The sequence below is a fragment of the Canis lupus genome, chromosome 37 (assembly GCF_011100685.1).
Source record: "Canis lupus familiaris isolate Mischka breed German Shepherd chromosome 37, alternate assembly UU_Cfam_GSD_1.0, whole genome shotgun sequence".
Lineage (NCBI taxonomy): Eukaryota > Metazoa > Chordata > Mammalia > Carnivora > Canidae > Canis > Canis lupus.
The window spans coordinates 19,746,058-19,765,207 of NC_049258.1; the positions used below are offsets into that span (position 1 = coordinate 19,746,058).

The 19,150-nt window shown below is 33.5% G+C and overlaps 1 protein-coding gene and 1 long non-coding RNA gene across 5 annotated transcripts in view; one reads left to right on the forward strand and one right to left on the reverse strand.

Moving 5' to 3' along the window:
- The window catches only part of LOC111094335, a 40,231-nt gene extending 28,968 nt beyond the window's left edge, over window positions 1–11,263 (forward strand). The window contains exon 3 of the long non-coding RNA XR_005385334.1: window positions 11,145–11,263. This is a non-coding gene — a long non-coding RNA (uncharacterized LOC111094335). The remainder of the gene's footprint in view (window positions 1–11,144) is intronic.
- ERBB4 (erb-b2 receptor tyrosine kinase 4) overlaps window positions 1–19,150 on the reverse strand; it is a 1,108,406-nt gene that overhangs the window by 855,200 nt on the left and 234,056 nt on the right. The gene's annotated exons all lie outside the window — the stretch shown is intronic.

Sequence of the window (19,150 nt, forward strand, 5' to 3'; positions counted from 1 at the left end):
TGATATAATCAAGTATGACAATTCCTCTATCCAAATTAGTTTTGACCTACAATCAATCAACCTGAAAAAATTAAGACAAATATAATTGGGCATTAAAAAATTATGTTTAATTGTAAATACACTACTACTGTGTAGTAGTAAAAAGTTTAAGATTGGTGATGATTTCAATGACCATTGATGCAACAGCATTATAGTGTTTGTAGAAAGAAGAAAAGAGCTTTGAAAAGTTTTATAAACTAGTAAGCATTTTGACCCTATTGTGTGAAACCAAAGAGTTAACTTGAAGATTTAAGTTTATGTATCTATAAATGTAATGAATATATTAAGTAAAAGTATGTTTAAAATAAATTAGAAAAGATTGCCTTAATTTTCATTTTTTAATGCTAGTGAACAGAAATCAAACCAGCAAACTAGAAAGGGTCCTCCCAAGAACTCTTACTATTAGAATAAACATGTATAACTCCTAGAAAATGAAAATGTAAACGGTATTAAATTAATTAAACAAGGAGGCTACAAGACTGAGGTAGTTTGAATGCTGTGGTGGATTCAGTAAGCAAACCAAAACCTAAGCCTGTAAATGTCTCAGGTTATGAAATGGTAACACTAAGGACAACCACACACACACAGCCAACTATGCTCTAAGGTAAAATCCTGAATAAAACCCTCCAAAATTAAAAATCTACTTAAATACACTCAAAAGCATATAAATATTATTTTAAAACTTATAATGTGGAAACTATCGATTGTATAAAAATAAAAAGAATTCCAGGAAAAGATTTATTTTATTGTTTTTAAAAGATTTTATTTATTTATTCATGAGAGACAGAGAGAGAGAGAGAGAGGCAGAGACACAGACAGAGGGAGAAGCAGGCTCCATGCAGGAAGCCCGATGTGGGACTCGATCCCGGGACTCCAGGATCATGCCCTGGGCTGAAGGCAGGAGCTAAACCACTGAGGCACCCAGGGATCCCAAAAGATTTATTTTAAAAAAATCACTCCATAATAAAAAGTCTCATTTCTGTAAAATTTAATGTAGCTCCTAATATTGGAAAATAGTTCCAAATAACTTTTTTAAAAGTTTGTCAGAACTGATGCAGACAGAAAACTTCATTAAAAATTTACACACAAAAAAAAAATTACACAAAACCATTACCATGCACTATTTTATTCACATTTAAATTAACTAAATGGGTAGAGAAAAAGTCCTATGATATATATGTATTATCCATGATATAAGATGTGTACACATGCAACCCTCAAACAAATATATCCTCTTTCAGATACCAAAAAGTATTTTCCTTTTCCAGTTCCCTTAGAAAATCAGAATCAAATTGATACTGAACACACAAAAAATGCATTTCTTTCAACAGTAAAACCAAATTTACCAAGTAATATAGGGACAACCCTCTATAAATAATGTCACTATAACATTAAATGAATAAATAAAATAAAATCTACATTTCTAAGGCTATCATTTGTATTGTATTTTCCTGTACACATATACAAATATGCAACATAGTTAAGATTTTATTTTCTAATCCAATGGAAAAACTATGTAGAAGGATCTATCATGCAAATAATTTATGAATTACCTATATATTTTATTTGAGATAGAAAGCAATTATTAGGGAGAAAACTGAAAGTATTCTAAAAGTGTGAAATTTGTGTTCCTATTCTCACCTAATCTAAAATATATTCAAAGGGTGATTCTGTTTTGCAGTAAATAGACTTTTTTTCTCTATCTCGCTTTCTCTCATATCATTCATAATTTTATATCTTAAAATTATAGTAATCAGTATAGGTAATTAATCTAGTAATTAATCTAGTACAGTATGGAATAGTCATTTCAACCTGCAAAGTTTAATGCATATTAGCTATTGTTATTGTATCCAATCTATTAAAAATTATGACACTGAAATTTGTCAAAACATATTCTTCTATGCCTATTTATATGGGTGCTATTGAAACTGTACTTATTAAAAATTCCTTAAAAATATACATTTTAAAAATCTGACATATTTAATACTGTTTAAGATCTCTAAAATTGTTTTAAAATCAGCAAAATAATTGAAATGTGAAAATTAAGGATGGTACAATACAACCAAATTTAGAACTATATATTATAGCTCTATATATCTGCTCTAAACAGTTCCAAAAGTCAGGTCAGAAAAGTGAATGACTGTGGGGAGCTTGATAGAGTGTAAAGATTTGGATGCATAAATCTCATTCAGGTTCACTTCCATATGCCTGAGGGCAAAGCCAGGCATGAAGCCTTCATGTGTTACCTACTGAACTGGGTCATACGTGGTGATATTTGCTGTACGGTCCTGTGATGAGGCAGCATGGGGAGAACCAGCTGGCCAAGGCTAATGTACCATCTGGGCTGAAAAAATATTGCCAATTCCATTGGCAGAGGGGGAAGAGTGAGTTTGTAATCGAGCTATAAATCACAAGCAGGTCTTACAAGTTGTCAATTAAAAGTCTGATGTATTGATGTCTTCAACGCATGGGTGACTTCTTGCTTTTAAATTATCACTATTTACATAATGAAACCCTTTTAAATATCAATCTTTACCTAATAAAAAATTATCTGAAGAACCCGTAAGAAACAAATCAGCACATTAAGAAATGTGACTTAGAACATTAAAAAAAGAGAGAGAGAGAAAGAGAGAGGACAGATTTGTTTGACTATACAGCTGTGGTGGGATTCCTGAGTGTCCGAATGACATAGATCTTAACTTTAAAAAGTAAAACTTAAAATGAGAGAATTTTCATTGGCTATATTACTTTCATGCATTTCTCTGTCCCAAAAGAGAAAATTCGTACACTCATGTGGGCATGCATGTATGTGTGTGTGAGCTTATTTGTGTACATACACACTCGATTTATGGTCTACCACAACATCATGATCTAGTAGGAAGGACAGGGGTTTGTCATTAGGTAAACAAGATCTCAAGTCCCTGTTCTGTTGTTTACTAGTTTTATGGCATTGTACAAATTATTCTGTGAATCTCAGTCATGATGCAATGAAATGGTAAAGTTTAACAATATTATACATAAAATAACTAGAACATAGTAGCTGTTCAGTAAATGTTAGCTATATTACTGTGACGTAGGGAAATGATACATTTACACAGTCTTCGATTTAAATGCTGTGTGGTGTTGTTTCTAACCAGAGTAAATACATGAATTTTAGTCAGAAAGCCCAAAACATAAAACTCAGACTCATCAGCCCTAAAACTTTTGTCAACTATTCATCGAACTCATCATCAATGTCATGCAGTCAACTCGCTGTTTTCTGTTTTTGTTTTTTTTTTTTTAATTTCTTGTTTGAAGTTATCTAAAACAGATGACCTGTGGATTGATCGAGCTCTGTTGTCACTCTATAAAAACTTCTGGGATAATCAGTAGAAAAGACAACCCAATTAATAGCTATTATTCATTGAGCACTCAGGATGTGAATAGCTGCATATTAGGTACTTTAAAATCTCATTGCAAATTTAAGCTATAATGATTAGCAAACATGAGGGTCACCACAGCATTTGGACTGCAGTTAGGTTTGATCAAGGCTGAGGCATTAGAGAGACCCTTTGCAGCTTTCTACCAATTTCTAGTCACCAATATGCATCCCTGGAACAATGCAGGATAATTATAGAATGGAATAAGAAGGCTAATCAGGAGGAAAGCAGAGGACTGATGTTTTCCAATAAGGGAATTCCATCTGCTTCTAATCCAGAGAAAAAGACACTGATATATTCAATATGAAATGCCATTTGTACACGTTCTTCAGTAATATGCACAAATATGTCAAGGTCATGTACAAGAACTTGGAGGAATATCAAAATAAGTGTATTCAAAGGGACAAAATTAAATTTGTATACCTCTCCAATCTCTTTTCTCTCTGCCCCTCTCCTGAGTAATATGAACCCTTCCCCAGCCACTCTCTACTCTGTACCTCACTCAGGAGGCTGAATCAGCATCTTGTTCGCCACTGGCTTCCATCTGAAGATGAACAATCTGAGGAGATTTTCAGGAGGAGTTTGGAGAGTAAGAGGACAGAGACTTGCAAGTATTCACTAGGACAGGAACCAGGATGAGGCAAATGAGGTACACATGTGAAATGTAAGGAGGAACTCACGTTCAGGTACTAACCACACTGTTCCACTCCACCTTAATACTAAGTCTGCATTCATAGCAAGTATAGCTCCCTCAAGAAAGACTGCCTTATGATTCCAGCTCTCACTGGTCTTCCGTAGCACCAATTAGCCCTAAGGATAGTCATAACTCACTAATGTTGCCCATCTTTACTTCATCATCTCTTATCCACTCTCTTCCTGGCTCATACCTCTTCACCTTAAATTCTCTTTTCTGCAGTAATTCTCATAAGCATCATTTCAGTTTTAAGTCAACTTATAAGTATGTTGTTACTCATATCTGAATACATATTTAGAGCTATTATCATTTCTTGAGTAAATGAATATTTGTAAGCATCACTATTTATATTTAAAAGCTTTAAAATTAATTGGCAGCAATACATAATCCACCCTAGATTTCAAATAAATCTGTTTTAGTTTTCACTTAAAATGAATATTATGCATGACACAAATGTGCACAAAAAACATTTTACTGAAACAAAAATCGATCTGTTGTTGGATTTGGCTTCTCATTCTTCTTCATCCCTACCCAAATGACATTTTTAAACATTAATGAAAATCTTTGTGATCAAAACAGACCAATTCTACAGTATAAGTGTGATCCCATTTTTGCCTGTTTCTTAAAAGCTAACAATTTATCATTTATTTTGTCACAAATTTTGTAACGCAAAAAGATACGTAAGTTTTTGTTAAAGGAATTATATCTCTAAAGCTAATACTTTCATTTTGTAAAAGATAAATCTGAGTGAAACACATGTAAAAAGACATCTTTACATCTTTACTTACAGATTTTTAATATACATATTTGTTATAATATCTCAAAGTAAAAAGGCTTTGAGAAAAAACTCAAAAGACAATGAAAGGAGGGTGTACATATTAATGTGCACTCAAATATAATTTTAAATTAAATGTAATTATAAATATAAACATATACAAATATATATGTACATTAACAGTATATATAAAATATATATGGAATGTTCACTAGCAATGATTCCATTACTTATTTTAAAGATATTTGTGGTCAAACAGCCTGATAATACTATATTAAAAAAAAAGATCAATGTGAATTTAATGTAAAAATATTTGAATTTTGAAACAGTCATTTCATCCTAGCTGCCAAAAATAATAAAATAGCAAATAAATGAAAATATATCCTTTTCTGAAGCTAAAAAATATGTTGAAATCTGGTGCTTTAATTATGTTTGTTCAAAATATAAACAATTGGGAAAATGTATCATTATCCTACTATAATACATTCTCACTAACATATTTTAAAGAGGAGGATCTTTTGGGAATTTAACAGTTCATAAAAAACTTAATTAAAAGTTTGGTCTAGTTCCATAAATCTAGATATAGTTTTGAATTTCTTGACTGCTCTAAATAGGACACAATTTTATTATTGCTCAGCTTTTTTGTGCTTGAAGATCAATCCTAACTCTATACCACTTGGCAAAAGAGATGATTTTCTACATATAGTAAAATGTTTTACAGAAGCTTCACTTCATGGAAAAAATACATTACTGGTGCACTTACATTTCTATGTAATCTAATTCAAAATATAAAAACTGGATAGTCACTATCTTCTAACATTTCAGGAATTGGAAAAGATTATTCTGTGTATAACAAAAGTTGTATTTTTGGTAGAAAGAGAAACTCAATAGTGTTCCTTATCTGAAGTAGGTTTCCTTCAGGAACCATCACAACTAGTTCCTCAGTCCCTGCCATGACTATAGGGGCCTTTTAAAGAACTTTTGTGTAGGTAAAATAAGGGTTCTCCTTCCCTATTTTATACCCCCTGGGAACTGCTACCTCATATATCCAGGACACTACCGTCATTAACCTTGCTCATGATCTTCAATGAAACCTTCTGTATCAAGATGGTTACTAAGAGCTTCAATTTAGGAATCAAAGAACATGCTCTTGGGGCACATGGGGGGCTCAGTCAGTTAAACATCTGCCTTTGGCTCAGGTAATGATCCTGGGGTCCTAGGGTTGAGGCCAGAGTCAGGCTTCCTGTTCAATGAGGATCCTGCTTCTCCCTCTGGCCTTCCAACCCGCTTGTGCTCTCTCCCTCTCAAATAAATAATTTATTTACTTACTTATTTTTTTAAAGATTTTATTTATTTATTCATGACAGACACAGAGAGAGAGAAGCAGAGACACAGGCAAAGGGAGAAGCAGACTCCATGCAGGGAGCCCAACATGGGATTCGTACCCAGGACCCCAGGATCACGCCCTGGGCTGAAGGCAGGTGCTAAACCGCTGAGCCACCCAGGGATCCCTACTTACTTATCTTTTAAGAAACAGAACATGCTCTTCTGTGGAGCTGCCTTCACAACATACAGCGAAGTCAGACACATAGTAAAATGATGATGGTACAGAGGAAAATTAAGTGAGTGGCATCTATGGATATAGATGTCAGATCAACCAATGCTTAAGGAAGTCCTAGAAATTGGGATGCCAGGCCTGAAATGATTGCTTCAAAGGGATATATATCCATCCTGGATGACATATTCGTGTATGTATTCTGTACAAAATTTCTATTTCATTTTGAAATACTTTTCTTCACATAATAATAATAACTGTCCTAGTAATAGATAACATTTATTGTGAGCTCAGTTTTCCAGGGGCTAGCCCTGTCGCTAGGACAGGGTGAAAAGCTTTACAAATATAACCTCATTTAATCCTCACAAAAATCTGTGAACTAGGTATTACAATTATTGGTCCCATTTTTCAAATCTAGAAAGTGAGGTATAATCAACAACATTTTCCAGATCATACACAGCTAATAATACAAGAAACAAACCTAACAAATCAAACCACTATGTTACGCTGCTTGCAAGAGGTCATACTCATAATGACATCAGTCATTTCTGCCATAAATTTAAGAATCATTTATGGGCCATTAAATTCTAATATTAACATTAATGCCAGTCAATCCTTTTTGAAGAATGCAATGTTATCTTCTCAATTTTAAGATACATAATTTATGGAAAAAGTCTAAGTTATTCACAAATATATAACATAAAAATAGTGCATGAAAAAACCTTTATCATTTTAGAAAACATATAACACTACATGCATTCTTAAGTGCACTTATTTCCTTCACTAATATCTATGGAGTAGCAACCAATAGTGGCACTTGTCCTAGGTGCTGTGAAATCTTACCTAACTTCCCCTGAGATTTTACTTTCAGTCTCATTACTGAATATCTATGTATAATAATGGCAGGGACACAGAGGTAATGATACAGCATTATTTAGAAATAATAGCCCCAATAATGCCAGCATGGTATCACCATCCTGGGCATCAGGATAAGCAGCAGGCCCTTCGAAATTTAGATTTCAAGCACTAATGAGCAGTGATAGCCAACAGAACAGCAGTCTGTGGTTTGAAAAGATTGGTGAATCTTTATAATAGTTTTCACAAACTATCTATCTCTTTCAATTCAGCTCATTTTATTCACAGTATTGCCACATAGCATGGCAAAAATTTTATTTGTTTTTAGTTTGACATTTTAACTACCATGTCCTACATTAGATCAGCTGGAGATAGTCTTCATGTGTGACTTGCAGAAAACAACAGTTTTTTTTTTTCCCACTAAGGTATAAACTTATGGCCCCATATTTTCATTTATCCTCCTTTCTTACCTAAATCATTGGAGCAAAAATAAGAAAAGTCATTACATCAGCGAATTAGTTCACCCAAGCAGTAGCCTCAAACCACAGGTTAATTTGAACTGTTCAAATATAATTACTTAAAAAAGGAAAGGATTCATTACTTTTGTGGTGTTTGCTGGTTCATTGCACCATTGTCGGAGATTGTCAATAAACAAATTACATCTAACACTGTGCCCTTCTGCTGAACAGGTCTCCTGAGAATATCTACTTGCACATTATGCTTCGTTTCATTTTTTTGTGTGTGTGACCCATATTCACATGCTCTTGGCTTTAGCATTTTAAAACACTCAATTTCACTTAACAATTACATAAAAGCAATGTAAGCAGTCTAATATAAATAGGATTACTAAATAAAACATTTACGTTGTTATATAGGGTTTGCTCATTTTTTGCTTGTTTTTTTTTTAGCTAGGAGCTTTATGAAACTGACTGAAAATTTTGAATATAATAGTATATCTGCATTTTTCTTGCAAGAATAACCACAGTGTTGATCAGATTTCAAAAGAATCCCAATACACACATACACACACACACAATTGAGAGACTTTGCTCTATACAATTGTTTTTATTGATGATGAAAAAGGAAGATGTAAAATGAGATAGGATAAAGACATAAGGGTTTATGAAGGGAACTAATTAATAATTGCAGAACAGGTGCCAGAACTAAACAATATACCCACTTTGTGATTTTATGAAATGATCAAAACATGTGGGAAATATAATTACCTACATTTTTTTTTTCAGATGAACCATTCCAAATGGATTTAGACAATCTGGGTTCTAATCTTAGAAATTATTTTGATCCATGGACAAACATTTATACAATTTACACATTTCTCCAATGTATAAATATCACTATTTCTACTTCATCCACACCTTGTAAGATAAATTTCAGAAAAATGTAGCACCATTTCTGCATGTGCTTAACTAAGGTCTCTACAAAGCAAAGGCCCTTAATTCATAACAGAATATTTTTCATTGAAAAAGATGGCTTAGAAAATAAAACAGATTTTCTAATTTTACATATTAAGCCAGAAATATTATTCCATTAAAATGTTTTTCATAAATTGTGCTAAAAGATTTGGATAGTTCCATAGTTAACCTCTAGCTAGATCATTATTATTAGATAGTATATATTGGTATGTTTTTTTTTATAATACTTACAAAATATCGTAAACCTTCCTTTCCTGATTATGTCTTGCCCTATTCTTACCATAACTCCTCCTATCACGATCATATCCTCATGCCTGAAACCCTCATATATTATACTCATATTCCTATATTTTCCTTTTACCTAGTTTTTTTATGATGTTAAATAAAGATAAGCTTAAACATCACATGTCTTCTTTAGGTGTCATCCCAATTCCCTAACATGTATAGTCTGAAAACTCTAATATATAATGAATTGACTTAAAAATTAGAGACCAATATATTCCATCTAAATATATATAATAAAAAAGTATTTCTCAACCTATTCTAAAGAAATAGATTTGTGAGATATGTATCTCAAAGCCTTAGCCCATACCATATTATGTGTCTCAGAAATAATTCATTCATACAACTAACATAAATTAAACATCTGTTTTGACCAGACAACATGCTAGGGGTTAGATATTCCTCAGTAAACATGACAAACTTGGAACTCCTGAAAGTTTAGTAACTTTTGTAATAAAAATTCTTACATGCTCAGGGATGATGAACATGAATTCAGAGGTTATGTACCATACAAATCCAGGGGTCATCATTCCTATAAACAATATTAATAAGCCCACCTGTATAACTTTCTTCAAATGCCATAATAACTACATATTGTTTTAACTCTTTGATTCTCAAATATAGATAATGTGGACATTTGAAATCACAAGGTAAACATGATTTTGAGGCATGGTAAGTAAAACTACATCTATCTGCTTTCCATAAAAACATAAAATTAAAAACCCACATATAACTTTTAAAATAAAACATAAGACTGTCAGAAAATATAATATGTAATATTACAAGATACTACTTCTCTACCTTCTGTCACTATCAGGGCTATGTGGACATTTTTAAGTATAACTGTGTCTTGCTGCTTTGGATAACCCCCTCTCATTCTCATCGTTAGCTAATGTGGGGTGGTTGAAGAAGCACCCGATTCAAACGTGGATAGATCTCACGGCTTACTAAAGATGTGATTTTTTTTAGATTTTATTCATGAGAGACACACAGAGAGAGGCAGAGACACAGGTAGAGGGAGAAGAGAAGCAGGCTCCCTTCAGGAACCCTGATGCGGGACACGATCCCAGGACCCCAGGATTACAACCTGAGCCAAAGGCAGACACTCAACCACTGAGCCACCCAAGCGTCCCTAGAGATGCGGTCTTGGGTAAATTAGTTCAATGTTGTAAGCCTCCATTTCCCCACATGTCATAGGAAACCACTATCACCTACCTCAAGGGCTTGTAAAATATATAAATCACCGGCACACAGAAAATTGAAGAGCCATTATTTATTTGCGCCATCTCTTGGAGTTATGAGATAGGTGCTGACAAGAAGATAATATACTTAATACAAATATTTAATAATTTATTTGTCTTTAGGTAGATGTAAACTGTTTGTATAAATTGTCCCATTTCAAAATACTTATGTTAGCTCTAGCTGGTATAATAAAATCAACTTTGCAACATAACAGCTTATATTCCACAATTCCACGTATTTAAATTTATGAGCCATCAAAATAAGGGTGAATTAGATTCCATTTTATTACCCCATATAATTGAAGTACAATAAAGGATTAGTAAAATATGAGTTTCAGGATTTCCTAAGCAATCACCTTCTTTATTTTTATTAGGTACGTGGTATATCAAAAGTCAAATAATTTATGTAATTGAAGAAGGAGATGAATGGCTCTTGTGAATTTCCAAAAGGATAAAACATTATGACCTCCTATAAAACATGAATAAATATTTTAGCTTTGTCTAGGTAATTAGTGAGATTATTTTTTTTAAATATGGCACTTACCATTATTGTTAAGAAAACAGACGAGCGTACTATGTTGTTTTCTTTTATTTCCACTTAAATGAATAATCTTCCCTTGATTTTGAAGCTATTATTCCCACGCATGTGCATAAACAACTGTTTATGACAAAGAGTAACAGAGGAGATTTGCTCCTGGAAAGACCTTTAGGAAGAAAAGAAGGGTGGGAGGAGAGAGGGAATAAAGAATCAGGGAGAAGAGGAGAAAGTAGAGATAAGGAAGGAAAGGGGAAGAAAGGATGAGGAGTGGAGGGAGAGAGACACTAAGATTTTTATTTTCCTTTGCTATCAGGAGGAAGATTTATATTTGCATTCCAAGGTGTAAGGGGACTAAAATGAGGCAGAAAATGATGCTAAGTTTATCCGATCATCACTTAACAATTGCTACAATGAACAGGAAAAGTGGTAAAAGTGAGTATTTCTCTCTACAGTGCTTCAGACAGGAGGGATGGTTAGGATTTCTATTTCACTTTATTAACAAGACACTCTAATTATTTATATTTGATTATACCCTATGCTTGATAATGCAAGTGTAGGTATGGCTCTGTATTCCAAGCTATAAAGATATTCATTCCTTTCAATTAGGCTTAAATTCACAAATTACAAGGAGCTTTGTTCTACTGGACGTTTGATTCTTGTAAATCATGAGGGCAAGCTTACCACTTACCACGTGTTTAACACTGCTTAAGCCCTCATGCTTTTAAAGAAGGAATTAGTCTCATAAAAATCTTTCTGAATATTAAGTATATCTTAGAATCCCAGTTTGATTTTGTAATAGTTAGGCTGCCATATTTTTAACATGTGACTACATTTCCTGGGGAAAAGTGTCATTAGTTTTGATAAGTTCAAAGCAAAGATTATTGATCAGTAACTGAAAATTAAACCGAGGAGCTTTAAAATACAGACAAATGTTAGAAATAAGAATCAGCCTTTGCAACTAGCCATGTTCTTGTTTCAGGAAGCCATGTTTTCCCTGAGACAGCTGATCTTTTAAAAAATATTTGATTTGGGGGTGCCTGAATGGCTCAGTCGGTTATGCTTCTGCCTTGGCTCAGGTCATGATCCCAGAGTCCTAGGTTGAGTCCCATGTCAAACTCCTTAGCTCAGTGGGGAGGCTGATTATCCCTTTCCCTCTGCCCCCCACTCATGCTCTCTCTCTCCCTCTCTTTGCCTCAAATAAATAAATAAAGTCTTTTAAAAATATTTGAGGGGTAGAAGTGCAGGAAGAACTGTCTGTTGAAACATGCTCTATGAAAACACTGAGTGGAAAAATAGCAAGAAAGTATACAAGGTAATTTAAAAATAGATAACTTTCCTAATTTCCTAACTTAAAGAATAGAAATTATGTCATTTACCTTCCTTCTTTCTATAGTTACGTTTTAGCTATAAGTACACATATCAGTAATATTCTCATTGAGAGTGTGACTTGGCCAAAGATGTTTCCAGTAGACTCAAAATTTGAGAATGTTTAGAAATTTAAGCTGCTTCTATCTAGTATGAACTGAAAATAGCAGAGCTACAGAAAAAAGATACTTTCTGTACTCTGGAAAGAATAGTAAGTAGAGGTGCTAAAAATTAAAGGTTCCTGAGAAGAGGAACTAGAGAAGTTTATCAGAAACAGGTAGGCTTAAAGAAAAGAACAATGTGTTTAAAAAGCAGGAAAGAATGAATGCGAAGTCTGTGCAAATGAAACAGTAGTAGCCATCAGTACTTATTTGACACAGCTTAGAAGAATTTCTATATGTGGCATCAACTAAAAAAGATAAAATCAATCAAATTCCTTTATTAAAGAATCTGGCTGAGTAGTCACTAAAACCCCCAGACACTACTAGAGGATGGTACTAATATCTCTAGGAATGGCCTTACAGAAGTATGACAAAGGTAGAGAATACAATGACTAAACTTTAAGATAACTCCTCCAGGAAATCGATGAATATAGAAGTATTGTGTGTGTTTGAGGAAGAAAGGTTATGGTAAGAAATAAAAATCTTGCCGATCTTTAAGAATTCCAAGCCTCTACTTAAATTCTAGACAACCAACCCTGAATCTATTCTCTTAAACCATAAGCCATCCTTCCATGGCATGCACTCTAGCTCAGACACACAGGGCTCTGTTCCCTTAAACCATAAACTATCCTTCCAACACCAGCTCAGACACATACAGCTCTATCAGCCACATTTAGCTCAGGGGTGCTGTTTAATGGCCCCAGCACATTGGTTAACTACAGATGAAAGCTCTGCCTCCTACCATTTACCTATACACTACTATAGTGAATGTCCCGAAATGGTGTGCTGGTAGGTTGTGCATGAGTAGTAAAGAGCAGAGGAAGATACTTGTTTTAAAAACTATAGCTTTTGCTGGAAAATAACTGGTTTTCTCCAGAATGAGTGAAGTGATGATCAAATTCTATAACTAATTAGGACTTCTCTTCCACATATTTGCATTTGAGAGCTTCAAGAGGTGCTGTTAAAAATATGACTGGAAACATTTTGAAGTGGGGGATACATTAGGGCATAAAAAAGTAGAAACGAAGCCATAAAAAAAAAAAAAACACTACAGGCATCCTCAATCACCACAAAACTTTCTCCACATTTATCTTCCACAAACTTCTTCACCATTGTTGTTTATCTCTCTCAACCCAATACCCTCCTCTACTGAAGAAATAGAAGCCCCTAATGGAGAACTCTGTCAACTTTTCATACCTGTATTCACCTTTCTCTCCCCAGTCCTGGTGAAAGTTCAAAGATAAATCTTCCTCTTACATTTTGTAACCCATACTTTGACATCCCTTCAAGGATCAAAAGTACCTCGCACCATAGGTCTACCCTCTTTCTCCAGTTTTCAAAACTTCTCTTCTAGTGGTATCTCCTACATCCTTACTAGTATATTCATGTTTTACCAATAGAAACAGCAAAAACAAAACCAACTTAATACTGAATCCCCCTCAAGTGAACATTCTCAGTTTCTATATTCTTCTTTCATAGACATTTTTAATAGAATAATCTATATGCATAATCTCTGCTGCCGTCTCCTGTTCTTACATGCCTATGGACTTCTGCTCTCTCATTCTGCTAAAGTTTATCTTGCTGACACCAACTGCCTCCAAAGCCAATGTGCACATACTCTTCCAGTTCTTGCTTTCAGAATCCCTCTTTTCCTTGAACTACTTGATGAAAAAAAAAAAAAAAAAAAAAAAAAAACTGTAACTCCAATTGTTCTTTCTTGGCCTTATTTCCAGACTGTTTTTTACTCTGTCCACCTTTCAAATATTTAGGCCCCAAAATTTCTGTCCTTGAACTTCTTTTTTATTCTTCCAGGGTTCTGTTTTGTTTGAGAGAGAGAGAGAGAGAGAGAGAGAGAGAGAGAGGTGCGGCAGAGGGAAAAGGAAAGAGAATCTTAAGCAGGTTCCATGCCTTGCAGGGGCTCCAGATCATGACCCTGAGATCATGCCCTGAGCCAAAATCGGGAGTTGGATCCTTCACCAGTTGAGCCACCCAGTCACCCCTCTTCCAGGGTATTCCTGTGGATTTCCAGAACCCCATCATTCCATCTATAAGTATACAATACTAAAATCTACATTTTCAGTCTCACCTTTTCTTCTGAGCTCCAGACATGATTATACAGGAATATTCCAATGGTGACAGGAACTACATACCCACATTGAGTCATTACCTTTTCTCCTCAAACCTGCTCCTCCTCCTATATTTCTTAGCATCATAAATGGCATCTACATCCACCCAGCCTCAACCAAGAGAACTGGAATATCCCTCCACATGGCTCATCCTTTCTTTTTAGAAACCAAGTTAAAATCCAGTGTCCTGAAAACTCAAGCATTAATAATCTATTTTCAGTTTCCCAAATTTACCATGCTATTTCAAACATCCATGGCCTTGACCTTATATTGGAATAGCTCATCCTTCATTAAATCTACTGATATTTAAAGTCTCATTTTAAATATATATATACTCTGAATCCCTTCTACAAACCTAAGCCCTAAGAAGACTTGTGTCTAAGTTGGGACCCCTTAAGCTTTCTGGCATAGTACCTATTCCATGTTATTACATTCATTCACTTACATATATTTATCTCCATATAAGATTTTAAGTTTCTTGATAGCAGAGATTCATCTTATTTATTGTATCCCCAGCACAAAATGCAGTACTGATACATAGAACACTTAGAACAAACATTTAAAGGAAGGGAAGAATCTGGAATGGGAAATTAAGTTTTCTATAGAGTTGATAGTAATGGGTTGCTTGGCAATTTCCATTTTGGCTTTAGAACCAATCATGTAAAGTCAGTAAAACTAATTCTCTCCCAATTCCCTGGTACTTCAAACTATTCATGAGTTTGGAAACATTTTTCTAGTAAATTAGCAACAAAAATATTTTGAATTTTCTTTCTTGGGTACCCTGGAAAATTTCTTCCACACACTAAAGTCAGTACACATGTGGAAAATTTAGCTCCAAGTCTAAGCTAGTCAGGCACAGAAAGCTCATTGTAATCTAAATAAAACATACCGAGTATATCCAGAGACATATTTTCATCATTCACCCGGGTATCCAAATATATTTTAAGCCAGCCCCATAAAAATTGCAAATGATGTGCAACATTATTGATTAAAAAATCAATGAACTTTTGGTTCTTTATATTAGATATAAATTAGATCAGAACACTTCTTTGAAATAGTGATGCTACTGGAATAGAAAATTGAAGGACAATTCACATCACCATTTTCTGCATTATGATATTTCCAGGTTTATAACTCAAGAATTTGAGCCCTCTTATTTTTTCTAAGCTGAAGTTCTTTAGAACATCATCAACAGAGAAAAAAATCACTACAATAGCTTATGTGATAGGATCATTGCAGTCCACCATGGAAAATAAGCAATCTGATAAATATCTAATTTTTGTACAATCAGAAAAAATCACATACCATAAAAATTCCAAATTATTTAACTTCAGTTAGTATTGTGTTATATATATGTTTGTATGCAGGTGTGTAGACACACACATATAATTGAGAAAAATATAAACAACATGAAAACACTAAAAAGGCATTTAAAATGTTTTTTCACATATAAAAGGAATAATAATAAAACAAAACCTGCTTCCTAAGGCATTATTGTTTTTAGAGAGTTTATACCAAAAAAAAAGAAAGGAAAACCAATTAGTATCCCAGTTTCAGTATTAATATGTGTTATGTCATGATCATTTACTCTCAGCACTTTGTCAAATACTTTCTATATAAGTCATCTCATTTAATATTTTTCATGTTTTCATATTTTATTTTTATTAATATTTTTCTATCAATATTATCCAATTGACCATGATTATATAAAAATATACACTCCATAGCTCTTTAATTCCCCTTTTACTACCTACAGTATGGTTGACATTATACCTTACATTCATAATATAGCCATGTTATAAACTTTTAATATTTTGAAACTTTCAACATAAAATATTATGACCTAATTTGCTGATTTTTCATTAAAATACTCCCACAGCTATTTGCCAACACCTTATAAAAATAATTTTGAAAGTAAAAATAAAAAAAGAAAGTAAAAATAAAACATAAGCAACTAATTATTTACATAATTATAGATGTTCCTAATTATATACCTGAACAGTAAGGGAAATGTATCTGTAACAGAAGCACACATTCTTAATGAGTTTAAAAAAGAGATATATTCAAAAAAAAAAAAAGAAGAGAGAGAGAGAGATTCAAAAATCAAAATGGTTTTCTGGGGAAAAATAACAAAAAAACAAAAACTATACGTATATATTTTAAATAGCCTGTGTCTTCTTTAGACATTCGAAAGCACTTCAGTTGAACCTACTGGTATTTGTATAAGTATGTTAAATATGAAATATTTACCTTGGCTGCTTATTATACATAAACAGATAATTAAGTTGTGAGTGTATATTTATTCACACACACAGGTAACATTCCAACTCAATACTTTAAAAATATAATGGCATAAAATTCATATTTAGATGCAATTGTAGATAACATGGAGTAACATTTTGCTTATGTTTGATTTTTTATATTAAGGATTATAAACTCTCTCATATTTGCCTCTCCCAAATATACTATTTAATTGTACTTCCATTTTTAATCCAGTAAGAGTATTGTTTTCCTTCCACTTGTGATACAATATTTCAAATAGGGAAAAAAAAAAAACACTCTGTAAATAAAACTCTCCCTGAGTATATACAGACTCACAAATAAATCCCATCTCAGCACTGTGATGGCAGCAAGCTGGTGCATGATGGATGGTGGCCTTGCTGGAACAGTCAGGCATGGACACCTCTTTGCCCCTCCACCCCATTTCTTTATTTAATTACATGGCATTGGGAATACCAGCAAATAAAATTGCATTTCATTCATAGCTGATTTCCATTTAGAGCTTGTCATGTTAATAGTGAAATAAATTGCTCTAATTGCCAGCAAACTTCATCAAATTCACATTTCTTCCTTATTTTATTCAATATTTATTAAACTCCATGTCTTAACTTGCCTGACTGGTAAAAGCAGTCCAATTTCTGAATAAATTTATATCCCAATAGTCAGTGTGTTCACAGTTTTAAAATAATGTCCTAATTTTAATTCTTAAAGTTTAGATGCATTTCCTCTATCACTTTTGGAAAACGTATCATGAATATTTGCTTACAAATTTACGCGCTTAATAATTACGATTTGACTTTGAAATAATGATTTAAAAAGGCAATTAAAATTCTTTATGTTTTCTGCAAATAGAAATAAGGTATAATGGTACAGATTTCTGAATGACATTTTCAATTGACTAAAAAATATTTTGGTTCTACAGTTTATTACTCCCAAATAGTTCTAAAAACCACTAGAGATAGTTTAAGATAAAAGACCTAAATACCATTGAATCATATCATTAAATCATTAAAGTGAGAAAGCGAACAGACTTGGCAATAAAATGTATATCATACTTGAAGTCAAAAGATCTATGTTTCAATTTATTATGGAAGCTTAGTTATTTATAACCTGTGTGTTCTTGGCTCCATCACTTAATCTCTCAAACTCTCCATTTCCCCTTTTGCTAACCAAGGAATTGCATCATAGGACCTCTCAGGTCCCCATTAGTTCTAAAATCTTCATTGTTTTAATGATAAAAGGAGAAATGAGGAGAACATACAGTTCAACTAGAAGCAGGGCAGCTTCTCTAATACAAATGTTAGCTCTAAGAACACCCAACAAAAAAGGGAAAGCACTAAGAAGTTCATGGCTGCCTCACTAAAAAATAAATCATGCTGATTACTGGCAGAAACAAACTTTTTAAACCTAATTCTTTGCAAGTATTTTATAATAGTACTTTGTATTACATAATAAAATCTATTCAATACCAGTTATAAAAAAAAGTATGCAGAAATAATTACCATTTAGCCTTGTCTTATCTCTACCAAGAACACAATGTTAAATTGCTATTCTGAAAGGCATTTCAGGAGGGATTTTAAATAATACAGACCGAGTTTGTTGCTCTCTGATCATTTATCTAAATGAGGAACAGACGGAATTAAGGGCTGAGTAAATGTGTAGTATGTCTCCAGGACTGGTCCTTTCAAATAACAATCTGTGGGATATTTTGCTCTCATGTACATAGCATGAGATTGAGGTCACAGGCTAGTATCTAAAACATAGGAGTTTTATATATTTGCTTCAAATAGCAGGTGATATGAGGCAAAGTTGATATTTTCTTTTGAAAATAAAAATACTCAACTTATCCCCTCGTCCCAAAAGAGGCCACCAATCACACCTTGATTCAAAGTGCTCTTGAGCAATACAGACTGTTTAAGAGTTTTTTTTTAAGATTTTATTTATTTATTCATGAGAGACAGAGTGGGGGAGGGGGCGTAGGCAGAAGGAGAAGCAGGTTCTATGCAGGGAGCCTGATGTGGGACTTGATCCCAGGTCTCTAGGATCACACCCATGGGCTGAAGGCAGGCACTAAACCGCTGAGCCACCCAGGGATCCCTGTTTAAGAGTTTTAAACAACAGCTTTACATGTCCTCAGATGTGCAAAGACATAAAAGATTCAAGTCCTCAAACCATGTATCATAACTAAGACAGAGATAACTTTGTTTTGAATTTTTGGAAAAGCAGTTGCTATTTTTTTCTATCTTTATCCCACCCATCTGTGGGTATATATATCCCCCACATTTCCTGTAGGATAACTGATACAGAGATGAATGGGTCCAGATGAGAACTGCTTAATAAAAATACTTGGTTGTTGATTTTGACATATATGAAGATAGTTGAAAAAT